Raw genomic sequence first — 18560 nt, forward strand, 5'->3', positions numbered from 1 at the left:
TGACTGAAAGCTATAATAATATAAATAAATATATTTAAATGACTTAAAGCTATAAATAAAATAAATGATTGTATTTAAATGATGTAAAGCTATAAGTAATATAAATGACTATATTTAAATGACGTAAAGTTATAAGTAATATAAATGATTGTATTTAAATGACGTAAAGCTATAATACAATATATATGTGTGTGTGTGTGTGTGTGTGTGTATATATATATATATATATATATATATATATATATATATATATATATATATATATATATATGAATATATATCAAGTAGGTTCGTCAATAAATTGACTAAACTAGTTTAGAACTGGACTGATGGAACGACTGGTCTATCAAGTAGATTCGTCAAATAAATGACTGAACTGGCTTAGGGTTGGACTGGATCTTAATAGATTGTGTCTCTATTTGTTCATAGGTCAATCCTATATTTGATAAGTAACACAAAGTTTATTTTCATGTAAAATGGGTTGTTTACAAAACAATGCAAAATGCATGGGTCATGTATTTGTATACAGGTATAGGGTGTTTTGAGGAGATTTGATGAGGTTGGAGTGGGTATTTGGAGGGTGGTAGGAGGTGGAATGAGGTTCTAGTTTTAGTGGTGTAAGGCAGCAAAGATGGTGATGTTGAAGGAGCTTTGGGTGGTGATGAATGTAGATTTTCAGAGTAGATCTCTCTGGATAGCCAATTCTCTCTAGCGTCTCTTTGGGGTTTCTCTAGGTCAAAATCATCCACAAAAATTTCTAGATGTAGTTAAGGTTCTAAAGAACAGATGGTGAAAATCTCCCTAGTAGTATCTGATGGGTTTTAGCCATAAGAACTTTCCTATGTGCGCATGCAAAACCCTAATGCTTGGATCTAGGCTTTCTAATAAACATGCTTTGAATCCAAGTCTTCTAATGACTGATTAGGTTAAATAACAACATTGAAACAGATCTAGAATCATACCTTTGAGTTCCTTGTTGATCTTGAGGTCTTGGAGCTTCTAGAGTCACAAATGTCACTCCTCTAATGGCTTACAAACACCAATAGCAAGAAGAATGATTTAGGAGAGAGGAGAGGGGAGGAATTCGGCCAGGTTTCTCTTACTTTAGGAGATGTGTCGAATTCCCTATGTCATGGGGTCCATTTATACTTGTAGACTCCTTAAGGGTTACAACCTAAACCCTAATTGGATAATCTTCTCTTAAGGCTATCCAAATCCATTCCATAGATAAGCCTTTGGACGATTTTAGCTATCCTATATCTCATAGAATTCGTCCAAAGCATATCCCAATGGATTTACAGTCTAAAGTTTAACTATCAAACAACTGACAGTTTATACCCCTTTATTTAATTAATCTCTTTAAGTCACCAAATTAATTCTATGACTTATATTAATCAAATAACAAATATATTATTCATTATATTATTCTCATAATATATTAATAATATTTACTCTCTCTTAATAAATCATCCTATCAAGTTGCTATGGTGAAGGCAACCCAAAATGACCATGCACAACCGGGTCAAATACTTGTCTAATATAGTTGCAGCCTTAGACACTATTCCAACAGTCTCCCACTTGGATAAGTCTAGTAACTATATGCACAAGTACAATTCGGTTTGCAATCGTAGCTCTCAAAGACGCTGTCAACTCTGATCTAATCAATCTTGTCCTTTAGATAAGGGAACGTACAGTCCTCTGTTAGATATCATGCTGACAATCCTATGGAATGGTTAGTCAAGCATTTAGGTTTCTCGATCTCTGATTTATTTGACATAGAACTTAATCGAACACATCAATTCAGTTCTGACCGGGCCCAGCACATAAGTCAAATCAAATCATCGAGCGGCCGAGATATCGTTTTTACCTTCTTAGATAAAAGTTACAGATAAACTTCGACTTATATGCATTTACTTATTCATTAACCAACTATACACAACAATACGTTTTATAACACCAAGTTACTGATGCGTTTTCGTATTATCAATGTACAATCAATTAACAAATAATAAACCATATATATAGGTTTTAAGACTATATGATATTATCGTCTTGCGATCACCTTTTATATCATATTCCATAAGGTGATTCCAGCAAGCGCGGGTTTATTCCAATGCTCAAAACTAGTTCATAAACACTCATGAACGTTGCAACAATCTTTTGCTATGTCTAACACCATTTAGACATTCTACACACCAATTCATGACAATCTTCATTCATATCTACTCCCAACATATGAACGATTGTGGACCATTTGAACAATTCGATTATTCCTAATAAACTCAATTATTCTGGAAGTCAAAACATGCAAAGTGAAACAATAGCTAAACAATTAACATAAGATAGTAACATTACTCATAAATAAAACTCCTTTATTTAATCATCAAATGTCAATTACATTTATCTATTACACGTTTCTAATACTATCTAATCTATGCTAATATCATCCTTCAGCCCAATACTCCTAGTATGCTGCAAGTGCTTAACCTTACTCAGTCCCTTCGTAAGCGGATCTGCTGGGTTATCTTCTGATGATATCCTCTTCACTACGAATTGTCCTTCTTCTACACGATGTCTAATGAAGTGATACTTTCTGTCGATATGTCTTGATCTACCATGATCCCTCGGTTCCTTGGTCAAGGCAACCGCGCCTTCGTTATCACAGAAAATCTCCATTGGCTCCTTTATGGCAGGTACAACTCCAAGATCACCGATGAAGTTCTTTAGCCATATTGCCTCCTTCGACGCTTCGCTCGCTGCAATGTACTCTGATTCGCACGTTGAATCAGCTACGGTTTCCTGCTTGGAACTCTTCCATGTCACTGCTCCTCCATTTAGGGTAAAGACCCAACCCGACTGCGAACGGTAGTTGTCCCTGTCGGTCTGAAAGCTGGCGTCACTATACCCTCGCACCTTCAAGTCATCACTCCCTCCGAGGACTAAGAACCATTCCTTCGTCCTCCGAAGGTACTTAAGGATGTTTTTCACCGCAATCCAATGTGCTTTGCCAGGATTCCCTTGATATATGCTAACCATGCTCAAAGCGAAGGCTACATCAGGGCGAGTACAAGTCATAGCGTACATGATTGAGCCAACTGCGGAAGCGTATGGTACTCGGCTCATTTCTGCTATCTCAGCTTCGGTACTCGGACTTTGAGTCTTACTCAATTTGGCATTACTTTGTATCGGTAGTTCTCCCTTCTTTGAGTTTTCCATACTAAAACGTTTTAGTACCTTCTCTAAGTAAGTATTCTGACTAAGTCCAATTAGTCTCTTACTTCTTTCTCTTACTATCCTTATTCCCAAAATGTAAGAAGCCTCTTCGAGGTCCTTCATAGCGAAGCACTTCCCGAGCCAGGACTTAACCTCCTGCAGAGTCGGGATGTCGTTTCCTATGAGTAATATGTCATCGACATATAGAACGAGGAAGCTTACTATACTCCCACTGGCTTTGACATATACACAAGATTCGTCTTCGCTTCGTACAAATCCAAACTCTTTGACTTTCTCATTGAAGCAAAGATTCCATCTGCGAGACGCTTGCTTAAGTCCATAAATGGACTTCTCAAGCTTACACACTCTATTCGGATGCTTCGGATCCACAAACCCCTCTGGTTGAGCCATGTAAACATCCTCAGCCAACTTTCCGTTAAGGAAAGCGGTCTTGACATCCATTTGCCAAATCTCATAATCATGAAATGCGGCAATTGCTAGCATCACTCTAATAGATTTAATCTTCGCAACTGGTGAGAAGGTCTCATAATAGTCAACTCCGGGAGTTTGAGTAAAGCCCTTCGCGACCAATCGCGCTTTATATGTGTGTACATTCCCATCTACGTCGGTCTTCTTCTTGAAGATCCATTTGCACCCAACGGTCTTACGTTCGGGCACGTAATCAACCAAATTCCAAACTTGGTTATCATACATGGATTGGATCTCGCTATCCATTGCCTCTTTCCACTTTGCAGACTCCGGGCCTGTCATGGCTTCCTTATAGCTATTAGGTTCATCAAGGTTTACTAGTGTACCATCACTAATATACATGTCCCCTTCGGTAGTAATATGAAAGCCATAAAACTAGGGATGAACTTTAACTCTATCGGAATGTCTAAGAGGTAAGGATTCGTCAATCGGTTCAACCGTAGTTTCCTCCTCGGGTTGAATGCCAGCGGTAGAGGTTCCTTCATCTATCGACTCTTGAATCTCTTCAAGTTCGATTTGCCTCCCACTTTCTCCTTGGCTTATGAGTTCTCGCTCTCGGAAAACTCCTCTCCTCGCAACGAAGACAACATTATCCTTCGGTCTATAGAAGAGATATCCAAAGGATGTATGCGGGTAGCCGATGAAAATACATCGCTCACTTCGAGGTTCAAGCTTGTCGTGAGTATCTCGTCTTACGAAAGCCTCGCAACCCCAAACCTTGATATGTGCCAACGAGGGAGCTTTCCCTGTCCACATCTCGTGAGGTGTTTTGGCAACCTTCTTAGTAGGGACTCGGTTAAGGATATGGGCGGAAGTCTCTAAGGCATACCCCCAAAAAGAGATTGGTACTGAAGCACGACTCATCATAGAGCGAACCATATCCAATAAGGTTCGATTACGCCTTTCTGCCACACCATTCAACTGCGGTATCCTAGGAGGCGTCAATTGTGAAACTATTCCACACTCCTTGAGATAATCGTGGAATTCAAGACTTAGGTACTCTCCTCCTCGATCGGATCGAAGCATCTTGATTTTCCTGCCCAATTGATTCTCCACTTCATTCTTGAACTCTTTGAACTTTTCAAAGGTGTCTGACTTTTGCTTGATTAAGTAGATATACCCATATCTACTATAGTCATCGGTAAAAGTCACATAGAAGCGGTTCCCATCCTTCGTGGTTGATCTAAACGGTCCACATACATCGGTATGTATTAGGTCCAATAGATCCTCGCCCCTTTCACATGTACTCGTGAAGGGTGACTTAGTCATCTTTCCAAGCAAACAAGAATCGCATGTGTCATCTTCCCTAAGGTCGAATGACTCCAACACTCCATCCTTTTGGAGTTGGGCTATGCGTTTCTTGTTGACATGTCCAAGACGACAATGCCATAAGGATGCTTTATCCATACTAGTGGAAGAATCAATATTCAAAACATCGTTTCCTAAGTTATCAACAATCATAACGGTTTCATATATTCCATTACACGGTATAGCTTCAAAGTAAAAGACACCATTTAGATAAGCCAAAATAGAACCATTCTCATTATTAAAAGAAAATCTAAATCCTTGTCTATATAAACCATGAAATGAAATGATGTTTCTAGCTATTTCTGGCGAATAGCAACAATTGTTCAAATCTAAAACCAAACTATTCCTAAGCACTAAAGAATACACTCCAATCTTGGTGACAGGCGACGATCTTCTGTTCCCCATGATTAGATTGATCCTTCCTTGCTCCACATCCCTACTTCTTCTTAGTCCCTGCACATTAGAACAAATGTGATAACCACAACCGGTATCAAGAACCCAAGAAATAGCATGATTAGAATCGTTAGATTTGATTGTGTATATACCTGCGAAAGATGGCTTGATCTTTCCCTCTTTGATTGCTTGCAGGTAATCCGAGCAGCTTCTCTTCCAATGTCCTATCTTGTGGCAGTGGTGGCACTCTACCTCCTTCGGGTTAGAACAGGGCTTAGCGGGATCAACTTTGGTCCCACTAGAAGAGGCACCATCTCGGGCTTTCACCTTGCGATAGTTCTTCGATGAAGCTTTCCTCTTCTTTCCCTTTCCTTGACCAATAGCCAAGACAGGAGCAGCGGACGGATTGGGAGTATGTGCAACAGACTTGTCCTTGAAGTTTCTCTCAGCGACCCTCAAGAGACCTTGGAGTTTGCTTAGGGTGACCTCTTCTTTGTTCATGTGGTAGGTCATCCTAAATTGGTTGTACATCGGAGGCAAAGAGTGAAGCACCATGTCGATCGCCAAGTCCTCACCAAAGTCAACATTTAACTTGCGAAGGCGGTCCACATACCTTTGCATCTTTTGCAGGTGCACGGTAAGAGATTCTCCATGACCCATCTTTGCGGAAATCATGTTGGTGAAAATCTCATAACGCTCTTGTCTCGCGTTTTGATGGTATCTCTCCAATAAGTCTTGGTGCATCTCGTACGGGTACATGTCCTCGTAGGACTTTTGGAATTCGGAGTTCATGGTGGCGATCATGATGCAATGTACCTTCGTTGCATCTCGCTCATGAGCTTCAAAGGCGGTGATTTCGGCGGGAGTAGCAACTTCGGGGTTGATTTTCTCGAGCTTCTTATCGAGGACATACTCCTTATCCTCATAGCGAGCAATGGTGCGAATGTATCTTATCCATTCGCTAAAGTTCGTTCCATCGAAGGTGACCTTTTGGCAAAGGCTCATCAACGTGAAAGAACTAGCAGCAGCGTTGTTTGTGTTCGACATCTTTAATTGTAACAGCCCAAAATCTCGAGTATTGTTAAATTGCAATTTTGGGGTGTTTTAAAGGGGAGACTCGGCGAGTGGGAGCCAGACTCGCCGAGTAGGGTCGCAGATTTGGTCGCGGGTTCGCGACTGGACTCGACGAGTCCAGGTATGGACTCGGCGAGTCGACGCTGTTCAGCGGAAACCCTAGCCGTTCAGTATTGGGTCGTATATAAGGGTTATTATGCCGTCATTTCACGACTTTGGATCGATTGGGAGGAACCCTAGGCGACTGGAGCGGCTAGAGCAAGGGTTGAAGATCATTGGTGATTTGAGGAAGTTATTGTCCAAGAAGGAGAAGGTGTTGGCTAATGGGACAGCAAGGGAATCACGTTTTGAGGCTTGGGGACACTGAGGGTGCATGATTCAGGTAACCTTTCGGATTATTTTCTGTGATGTGAATGTGTGCATGGATTTAGGGTTTGTGAAACCCATTTGGAGATTAGACGGATTGTTGTGTCGTTACCCAATGTTTATAACCTTGTATTAGGACCCTTAGAGGTCCAGAAGGTCCCATGTTTGTTTATTCGGGAATATATGTATCTCAGGAAGCAGTTCGATCGACTGCATGGCGTGGACTCGCCGAGTCGGATGATCAGACTCGACGAGTAGCTTGAAGATTCACTGGGACTCGCCGAGTTGTTCTTCAGACTCGGCGAGTGGAGTCGGGGTGGCCCCGCGATTCTTCCAAGAGTGACTCGTCGAGTCAAAGAGGATACTCGACGAGTAGAAGGGGAATCTTAGAGGATTGAAGGACGACCAGACTCGCCGAGTCGCCAGGGAACTCGCCGAGTCCAGTCGAGCTGACAATGGACTGTTGACCAGAGTTGACTGGGGTGATTTCTTAGGGTCAACTAATGAGGAAGATAGAAGTATTAATAAGAGACATATGATGTGACAGGGAGCTTGTAGCTCGGAGGATCAAGTGTAAGGGATTTCAGGAGTTGCTATCTTCCAGTGACTGCGAGGTGAGTCTTCTCACTATACCTCACCCGGAAGGGTTTGATTGTGTGACCGGAAGGTCAAGTATGTTATGTGTTATGTTTATATGCTATAAATGGAAAGTTAGCTGCTACGCGTGATATACATGCTTATATATGGGCCGGAAGGCAAAGTGTTATGTGACAGAAAGGTCAGGTATGATATATGGTGTATGTGCTTTATGTGTTATAGTATTTGTATTATGTGTTATATATGTGTATGGGCCGGAAGGCAATTATCTTATGGGCCGGAAGGCGATATATATGGTGGACCGAAAGGTCCGGGCCGGAAGGCAATGTTATGTTGACCGGAGGGTCAGGGCCTGGAAAGGCGTATGTGCGTAAGGTATATTGGGGAACTCACTAAGCTTCGTGCTTACGTTGGTTATGTTATGTTGTTTCAGGTTCTTATAGTAACGCGGGATGGCAACGGTTCGATTGTACACACCGAAGAAAGAGTTGTGTTTTGGAGGATCCTGGTCTTCTATTATAACGAAAAAGAAACTATGTTTTGTAATTCGAATGTGAATAAGATTTTAAACAAGTGTTTTAATATTAAATTGATTATTTAAATGAAAATTTTGTTTTTGGAAATCATGGTGTTACAAATTGGTATCAGAGCCAGGTTTGAGGGATTCGGACGCGCCTACGGGTAAGTCTGGACTCAAACTGAGGAATTAAGAAAAGGTTTTCAAATAAACAGTTTTCTAAAAGTGAATAAGAGTTCAAAGAGAAAGCAAGAAAGAGCAGTGTGTACAATCAGCCAGAGCCAAACGGTGATTTCCCAAAATACCCTTACTTTTGTATTATGAAATATCTATTATGCACTTTTTGAGACATTGTTGCATGCTAGAGACAGGCTAGGTATTTCACATCTTAGGACTAGAGTGGCCTGATTTGTGATGCCTTAGTCTAGGGTTCGCTGTTATATGTGCGTTATGCTTTTTTGTGTATGTGATGAGTGAGAGTATCTAGTTAGAACGCGCAAGGGGTAAAGCTACGGGGTACAGAGGTACTTCCGAGGATGAGCCGAGAAGGTGGAGCTACCACAGATGGGGAGTCCTATGTATGCTTCAATGCTCGAATGCTGTTTGCTTTGTGCTTTGTGGAGTTGTCGATGATGGGAGTCAGCTACTAAGTGAGTATGACGATACTCAGGAGGTAGAGGGCTGGCATCATTGGGAACTCTTCAGCAGCTGATAGCAAAGAAGTGGGAGGACGGCGGAAGGGACTAGGGAGTAAACCTAGCCAAATGAGTGCGCTGGTAGAGTAGAGGATTTCGCTGGAAAGCGAGCACGCGCGATGAGATGGGTGAAAGAGCAGGTTTATCAGCTACTTAGGAACTCTGGGATGGTCCGTGTGGAAAGTATGGGTAGATGTGGCAGGTAGTATGGGCCCGTACTACTGAAAGCAGAGGACCCATACTTGATACAGGGGGCATTCTAAAGGTCCTAAGGAACAGATTGAGGGGTGATGTTATGGTTCGGATACCATACATCGGAGCGGATACAGAGTGATGTTATGGTCCGGGCACCATACATTGGAGCAGATTGAGGAGTGGTGCTATGGTTCAGGTACCATACACCGAGGCATGTTGAGGAGGGATGTCATGGGATGAGTACCATGGTTCGTAGTGGATGATGCTTGTGGCTATCTTGTTATCCGGTTATCGATCGGACGAGCACGAGCGAGCGGGATGCGAGGGTTCGCGAGATCCTGCGTGATGAGGTCGCTACATTGTTGCGGGCTGAGTCGCCAGAATTGTTTGGGTCGATCAGGACCACTATGATTGAAGTAGTTGGATGAGCGATATGCGGCTTTCGCAGAGACGGCTGCCGCGGCGGTTACAGCGGCTGTAGCAACGACAAAGAAAGGGGCTAGTCGGGGTTTTCAATATCGGGACTTCTATTATGCGAAGCCTCCCACATTCGATGGAGTTCAGGACTCGATTGTTGCTATGAGATGGTTATCAGGCATGGAGAGGTGTTTCTCCACGAGTTTATGCCCTGCTGATCAGAGGGTGGGGTGTGCTCTGAACCTATTGAGGCTCGGGGCGAAGGATTGGTGGAGATTGACCACGAGGTCATTTTCCGAAGCGCAGAGGGCTGCAGTTTCATGGGATCAATTTAGAGGGATGTTCAGTACTCGCTATGTTCCGCGGGATGAAAAGGAGAAATTGGCTCGGAAGTTCCTTAAGCTGAAGCAGGATATGGAGTCGGTGACTGAGAGCACCGGGATGTTTATTGAGAGGGCGATGTTTTGCCCTGAGTTCGCTTCGGAGCAGGCTCAGATGTCCCGATATCCGAGTATGCTCAAGGGGGGGGGGGGGGTATCAGACAGTTCGTGTCTGCGCAGAGGCGCGAGACCGTGATGGTATCGCAGGAGGCCGCCATGTGGCGTGAGTTAGAAGTTGAGTTGCAGTTGCGTGAGATGAGGCAGGCCCCGATGCAGTCGCAGTCGGCGCCGAAACGGTCCATGACCGTAGACGTTAGAATGGGGGATCGGAGCGGTCACACTTGTGGGAAGTGTGAGAGAGATGGCACCGGAGCTTATTGTTCCAGTGGTGCATGCCGCAAGTGCGGAAAGGAGGGGCATGGTGCACGGGATTGTCGGCAGTCAGTGCCAAATCGGGATTTCAGGATTTGTTATCAGTGTCGGTAGGTTGGACATTTGAGGGTCAACCGTCCTCAGTTTCCTGCAGGACCGGTGCAGGCTCTAGCATCGGCCACCTTGAGGAGTTCAGGAGGAGGACAGGATGGAGCAGAGCCCAAGAGCTCAGGGTCGTGCTTATCGGCTTGCGGCAGAGGGAGACGGAGCAGTGCCGGAGGCAGCTGCGGGTATGATGCTCTCTTGATGACTTGAGTAACTTGCGTTGATTGTGGCGTATCGTTTGTGCTGGTGTCTGGTGTGGATTTCGATGCGGTATTCGTTGTTTCGCGGGTTTGGCATGGTTATGGATTGGTGCTTCAGGTTTTCGCTTGGCATTCGTTGTTCCCTGATGGTTTAGTATGATTATAGTTTGGCGTTTTGGTACCGGTAGCCTTGTGCGGTTTTCGATGCGATGTTCAACCTTTGGCAGGTTGTGGGTTTGGTTATGGGTTATTGCTTGGGAATTCCGTTGGTCATCGTTCGTGAGGGTTGATAGTGGAGATGCGGCACTGGGTTGAATGACGGGTAGCATCTGCAGTTGTGGAGTGGATAATTGAAAGATCGGATTCTCTTGAGCGGATTGATCAGGGAGGAGATGTGTTTTGCTGAGGGTTGCTTACGCTTGTGGGAAGCAGTCAGTGGGTAAATGTTCTCTTTGTGCAGGATGGTTCTGAAGGTCGTTAATGACGATCGGGCAGTTAGTCAGTGCTTTAGTGGGGGAGAATTAGAAAATTCTCTGGGAGATCGATGAGTATGTGAGGGTGCTTAGCTGCCGGGATTCAGCAGTGTTTGTCAGCGCAAAGTATAGGCCGACGAGAGCGAGTGTTGGGTATGCGGGGCGAGATACAGACCTAGGGCATTCGATTGTGGAGGCCTGAGAGGAGGTCGGGATCAAGCTTGAGTAAGTAATCGGAATTTTGCGATCAGAGTATTGGTACGATTGAGGTACGAGATGGGTTGTACTGCATTAATCCCACGGGATTATGTTGTGCATGTTTCTAGAGCTGGAACCAGAAGGTTCCCAGAGTTAGAACCTAAGGGTTCGCAGAGTTGGGTGTACGGACCCACAGAGATATAGCCTCGAGTTGCTAGTATGTGTTGTGAGAGTCGGTCCAGTCATACTGGAGACTCTGTTGGTATTGCTGGATTAGTTTGAGATTTACGGATGATGTATGTGCAGTGTGATTGCATTGGAAGGTCTGGCCCCGGGTTAGTGATCTTGTTTAGCGGAGGCAGTGATTTTGATGAGTGGAGAGAGTGCATGGGATTGAGAGCCCCTGCAATGAGAACCAGAGTATGTGGATAGCGGTTACGCAAAAAGGGTGGTGTCGCTTGGGGCGAGCACCGTGGCACCGGTTGGGGTGGCATTATGACCAAGAGGGTTCCTTGGAAAAAGGAAAAGAGGAAGGTGTGTAACTCCGAAGGGGTGCAAGTTCACGAAAGTGAAAGCTGCAGAGCAGAGTTATGGATAGAGTATTTCGAGTATGGTTGTGAGCATCGTGTTCGCGGAAGTGGAGTAGGAACCCATCCGGTTGGGATGTCTGTTGAGGCTCAGAAGGGATGCATGGAGAGAGAAAATTTTAAATTCTCAGTGTGAATCTGATCAGAGTGTAGGGTGGATGTAGTGGTTCATCTTGGGAGATGTTCGAGGATATCATCAGTGTATCGGGTCTTTCCACCTGCGGGTGTTGGGACTAGTTCAGTATGTGTATGTGATGGCAAGAGGGAACTTGTGAGAGTTGATCTGAGAGGGAGAACGGATCTCTCAGTCGGTCCGGAATGAGCAAAGTGGGCTTTGGATCGGGGATCCGGTGGTTCAGGGTTTCCTAACCCTTATGGGTTGAGTGATCGTTGAGATTTGGAGCAGAGTGCATCTTGGGTAATTTCCGATTACAGAGAGTGCTGAGCAGTTCAGAGTTCGTACTTTAGTTGACAAAGCGGACTCAGCAGGTTAAAGAGAGTTAGTGATCGTCTAGAGTTAACAGGAAAGTTATGCAGGCAGACGCCGTTACGAGCATGTGATTCAGGTCAGCGACTTCGTATTTCTGACGGGGTGCTTCGATTTAGGAAGAGGGGTAAATGGGGGGCCCCGGTATGTTGGGTCTTTTCGTGAAAGTGCGAAGGTAGGAAGGGTGGCCTATCGTTTGGAGTTGTCAACGGAATTGGGACGGATCCATGACACTGGTATGTGTCGCAATTGAAGAGGTGTATAGCGGATGAGTCAGCAGTGGTTCTACTAGAGAACGATTAGGTGGATGCGAGCCTGTGTTACGTCGAGAGGCCAGTGGCCGTCGGAGATCGGAATATCAAGGTTCTGAGGAACAAGAAGGTACCGCTGGTATTGGTTCAGTAGCGGCCTCGGAAGAGATCGGTGGTGTCTAGGGAAGCCGAAACGTGAGATGCGGGAGCAGCAGCCAGAGCTATTTTCAGAGTGAGACTTCGAGGGCGAAGTCTAATTCTAGTGGGGGAGAATTGTAACAGCCCAAAATCTCGAGTATTGTTAAATTGCAATTTTGGGGTGTTTTAAAGGGGAGACTCGGCGAGTGGGAGCCAGACTCGCCGAGTAGGGTCGCAGATTTGGTCGCGGGTTCGCGACTGGACTCGACGAGTCCAGGTATGGACTCGGCGAGTCGACGCTGTTCAGCGGAAACCCTAGCCGTTCAGTATTGGGTCGTATATAAGGGTTATTATGCCGTCATTTCACGACTTTGGATCGATTGGGAGGAACCCTAGGCGACTGGAGCGGCTAGAGCAAGGGTTGAAGATCATTGGTGATTTGAGGAAGTTATTGTCCAAGAAGGAGAAGGTGTTGGCTAATGGGACAGCAAGGGAATCACGTTTTGAGGCTTGGGGACACTGAGGGTGCATGATTCAGGTAACCTTTCGGATTATTTTCTGTGATGTGAATGTGTGCATGGATTTAGGGTTTGTGAAACCCATTTGGAGATTAGACGGATTGTTGTGTCGTTACCCAATGTTTATAACCTTGTATTAGGACCCTTAGAGGTCCAGAAGGTCCCATGTTTGTTTATTCGGGAATATATGTATCTCAGGAAGCAGTTCGATCGACTGCATGGCGTGGACTCGCTGAGTCGGATGATCAGACTCGGCGAGTAGCTTGAAGATTCACTGGGACTCGCCGAGTTGTTCTTCAGACTCGGCGAGTGGAGTCGGGGTGGCCCCGCGATTCTTCCAGGAGTGACTCGTCGAGTCAAAGAGGATACTCGACGAGTAGAAGGGGAATCTTAGAGGATTGAAGGACGACCAGACTCGCCGAGTCGCCAGGGAACTCGCCGAGTCCAGTCGAGCTGACAATGGACTGTTGACCAAAGTTGACTGGGGTGATTTCTTAGGGTCAACTAATGAGGAAGATAGAAGTATTAATAAGAGACATATGATGTGACAAGGAGCTTGTAGCTCGGAGGATCAAGTGTAAGGGATTTCAGGAGTTGCTATCTTCCAGTGACTGCGAGGTGAGTCTTCTCACTATACCTCACCCGGAAGGGTTTGATTGTGTGACCGGAAGGTCAAGTATGTTATGTGTTATGTTTATATGCTATAAATGGAAAGTTAGCTGCTACGCGTGATATACATGCTTATATATGGGCCGGAAGGCAAAGTGTTATGTGACAGAAAGGTCAGGTATGATATATGGTGTATGTGCTTTATGTGTTATGGTATTTGTATTATGTGTTATATATGTGTATGGGCCGGAAGGCAATTATCTTATGGGCCGGAAGGCGATATATATGGTGGACCGAAAGGTCCGGGCCGGAAGGCAATGTTATGTTGACCGGAGGGTCAGGGCCTGGAAAGGCGTATGTGCGTAAGGTATATTGGGGAACTCACTAAGCTTCGTGCTTACGTTGGTTATGTTATGTTGTTTCAGGTTCTTATAGTAACGCGGGATGGCAACGGTTCGATTGTACACACCGAAGAAAGAGTTGTGTTTTGGAGGATCCTGGTCTTCTATTATAACGAAAAAGAAACTATGTTTTGTAATTCGAATGTGAATAAGATTTTAAACAAGTGTTTTAATATTAAATTGATTATTTAAATGAAAATTTTGTTTTTGGAAATCATGGTGTTACATTAATTAGAAAAAGGACAAAGATAGATTAGAATAATAATCCCTAATTGTCACCCAATAAGAAAAATTAGGGCTAGGATCCAACAATAACATTTACATACTAGAAAAGGGATGCCGTAATCTAACATGCAAATAAATTGAAGGTAAGTGAATGACGATTCACTAATTCTCCATCACAAAACTTAAACTATTAGTCCTAAGTGTTTTTTAGAATTCCTAGGTTCGGATGAGATTCATTGAAACTATTCAATGGCATGTTTAAATCTCGATATGCCCCTCTTGTTTGTGACTGGGATGCCGAGGATCACAAAGCGGGTGTGAATTACCATGCAAATTCACATGGTGCCTTCATTGTAACGATCACCTATTCGATGTGCCGGTAAACCACACACGCTCCATCGAATTATGATAAACAATGAATCACCCTTTGCCACCTTCGCTTAGAACCAATTAGTGTGCCGGTAAACCACACACGCTCCACTAACTTCTTAGCAAGGTGCAAAGTGTAATTTCATGGGATTGCATCAATTCACTTTTCCTAAAGTAACTAGGATTGGGAAATTTAAAAAAAATGTGTAGTTACTTTATATTTCTTATTATACTTTTAATGAGAGGATGAGGTTGCCCTATCCTACCCGTTCGGCTAACGACCCTCCACCAATCAAGCAAGCAGTGGGTGTGAGTGTACACCCATTAAGCGCCATTTTATAGGCCGCAACCTTATACCCACCTTATAGATCGGCTTCGTGAATGAGGTCTACTAACGGTAAGACTAGCATTTAGTTATACATATATATATATATTATTCTAGTAATATCTAATTAGTATAAGGTTGTATTTTAAAACTTTTAAAATCTAGGGTTTGAAATTTAAGTTGTCTAAATTAAAACTTTTAATCACAAATATAAATTTCAAAACTTGAGGGTAGGTTTTAAACATTTAAAACATGGAGGATCAAATAACAAATAATTCCAATTAACAATTAATATCCTAATTATCTATATTTGATTTTATTCAAGATAATTACCTAAATAATTAAAATAATTAATTAATTATCATATAAGGAAATTAAATATTTTATTAGTTGATAAATACCTTTAATTAGATCAAGATAATAGTCATATATATCAAAAAATCGGATTTAGATTGATCTATTATGATTAAGGTAAGTTTCCATAAGATAATCATGAAATAATCCCGAATCTGGCCATTCCTGACGCCTGGACTCGCCGAGTCCACAAGGGGACTCGCCGAGTCAGGCCTACTCGCCGAGTCCACCTTGGGACTCGCCGAGTCAGTGACTCAGAAACCTAAAAATCGAATTTTGCAGGTTTGTTTCAGTTAATCAAGCAACAATTTAAAGAAAACCAAGCTAGGCTCTGATACCACTGATGGGTTTTAGCCATAAGAACTTTCCTATGTGCGCATGCAAAACCCTAATGCTTGGATCTAGGCTTTCTAATAAACATGCTTTGAATCCAAGTCTTCTAATGACTGATTAGGTTAAATAACAACATTGAAACAGATCTAGAATCATACCTTTGAGTTCCTTGTTGATCTTGAGGTCTTGGAGCTTCTAGAGTCACAAATGTCACTCCTCTAATGGCTTACAAACACCAATAGCAAGAAGAATGATTTAGGAGAGAGGAGAGGGGAGGAATTCGGCCAGGTTTCTCTTACTTTAGGAGATGTGTCGAATTCCCTATGTCATGGGGTCCATTTATACTTGTAGACTCCTTAAGGGTTACAACCTAAACCCTAATTGGATAATCTTCTCTTAAGGCTATCCAAATCCATTCCATAGATAAGCCTTTGGACGATTTTAGCTATCCTATATCTCATAGAATTCGTCCAAAGCATATCCCAATGGATTTACAGTCTAAAGTTTAACTATCAAACAACTGACAGTTTATACCCCTTTATTTAATTAATCTCTTTAAGTCACCAAATTAATTCTAATTAATTCTATGACTTATATTAATCAAATAACAAATATATTATTCATTATATTATTCTCATAATATATTAATAATATTTACTCTCTCTTAATAAATCATCCTATCAAGTTGCTATGGTGAAGGCAACCCAAAAGGACCATGCACAACCGGGTCAAATACTTGTCTAATATAGTTGCAGCCTTAGACACTATTCCAACAGTATCTTGGTTGTGTTTTGCTTAGTTCTCTTCATTTCTGACTTGAAAATTTTGATCCCGAAAATAGCAAGGTGGTGATAGTTGAGGTGATTTAAAAAGGATTTTTGGAGGAGGTTTAAGGAGGGTGTTTGGAGGATGTTTGGACATTATTTTGAGGATGTTTGGAGTTTGGAAGGAGGTTTATACAAGAGAGGTGTTTGGTGGTAAATGGTGTGATGAACAAAGGTGGTGAAGATGAAGAACCTTGAGTTTCAATGAAGAGGATGAAGATGATTGATGGTGTTCTTCACTTTGCTTGCTGTTGACTATTGATCTTGGTGTTCTTGATTATCTCTAGGGATGAAGATGATGATGGTGTATGTTTTACAAAAGAAAACTCACAAGAACATGTGTAACTCTTTTACTCTCTTCTATTCTCACCAACACTTACATGCACACACACACACACACACTATATATATATATATATATATATATATATATATATATATATATGATAAACAAATATCTTCTAGCACTTGAGTTTAAGTTTAATTGAAACAGGCTGGTGTATGCAAGTTGTTGTAGGACTCTAGGAGCAAAAGAACGTGGGTATGGGTTTGCTTCTTCATTTGCTTTCTTGACTTTTCTTTGTTAATTATTGAACACCAATATACATACATATATATATATATATATATATATATATATATATATATATATTTGTATTTGCTTAGTCACACAATTCTTTTTTCGTCTATGTGTTTTCCGTCATTCGCGTGTTTCCGTATTTTCCATTTTGATCACGCATTCATACAACCTGAAATAACTGATAATATTTGTTAGATAATATAAAAACAGTTCGTCTTATTTCAGTGATGGTCACATACGAGGTCACATACAAAAACATTTTCAAGAGTTTCCCCCTATGTGATCATTGTTGGAATAAGGACAGATATGATTTAATCATATTGACCGTTTAACTTTTGAAGATTCAAGATAAAGATTTGTCAATAGATAATATATATATATATATATATATATATATATATATATATATATATATATATATAACCAGAGTAATCGATTTGAAAGTTTGTGACTTGGTTTATCATATCTTATGTAAAAGATTTTCAGAAATTTGTTTCCGAATCAAAGTCTCAGGTTCGATTATCAAAGGGTAGCCATATATGTATCTAAAGAAATTTCTTAAGATATTATAGAATTATTAATGACGACAAGTGGTCTAACAGGTTGATTCAGATGAACGCTCATAGGTATAGCTCACACTTCACTTGGGTGTTTGGTTGTTCTGGCAGCAGAACCAGTTAATGATCACTAAAAATTAGTGATATCTCTCTCTGACGACTCACACTCATATTGGAGGTGTTCAGCTATGCTTTTCTTGTAGAGTCACTTAGTCTCATTATTAGATAATCAATCACATAAGACTAGTTTTGGCATTACTCAGCGAGTTTCTTCATTCATGCCATTAATGTTCACTCTCTCTCCGTCGTGAAATACATGTAGAGGGGTTTAGCAATTTTCATAGTGCAGTTTGCAACTAAGAATCTTCAGTGATGAAGGCTATAGTATCCCCGGAAATCCAATGTTGTTGCAGCTTGTTCTTTGATGGTATCCTATTTGTTTATTAATGTCGATTTATTGTAAAAATATATTTTGTTTTAGCATCGAGAATTTGCTACATTTGAGAAAATTGGGTTTTTGAGAGTATCTGTCTTAAGTGATTGAGATATCTTCTTTTGTGAAAAATGGTTAAAAACAAATAACGAGAGTTTATGATGTTTGTTTTGAAATACCCATTGGGTTGAAAGTTTGTTTGAAAATACCAAATGTAGAATATTTTGTTTTGTTTGGTATTTCTTCGGTGAATGATTTTGCTTTCTTGTTGATTCGTCTTTATATAGATTTGTCTTTGAGGATTGGATGTTGATAGATCTTTGTTTCTCCTTTGGTTTTCTTGTAAGGATATGTCGTTGCTTGGAGTCTTTCTGTTTTGAGGCTGTCTTTGATCGATGATTCTTGAAATCCTTTTTGTTTCGTCTTTTCTTATTGATGGATCATGGCATCACAAGTCTTTATTTTTGGTTGGCTTTTATCTAAGTAGGGATAGGAGGCATAAAAGACAGTTTGTCAAGTATGTAAGAAGTAAATCTATCATCCCTGGTCATTTTGATATCTAAGCAAAAATGAGACC

Source organism: Lactuca sativa, chromosome 5 (assembly GCF_002870075.4).
Source record: "Lactuca sativa cultivar Salinas chromosome 5, Lsat_Salinas_v11, whole genome shotgun sequence".
NCBI lineage: Eukaryota > Viridiplantae > Streptophyta > Magnoliopsida > Asterales > Asteraceae > Lactuca > Lactuca sativa.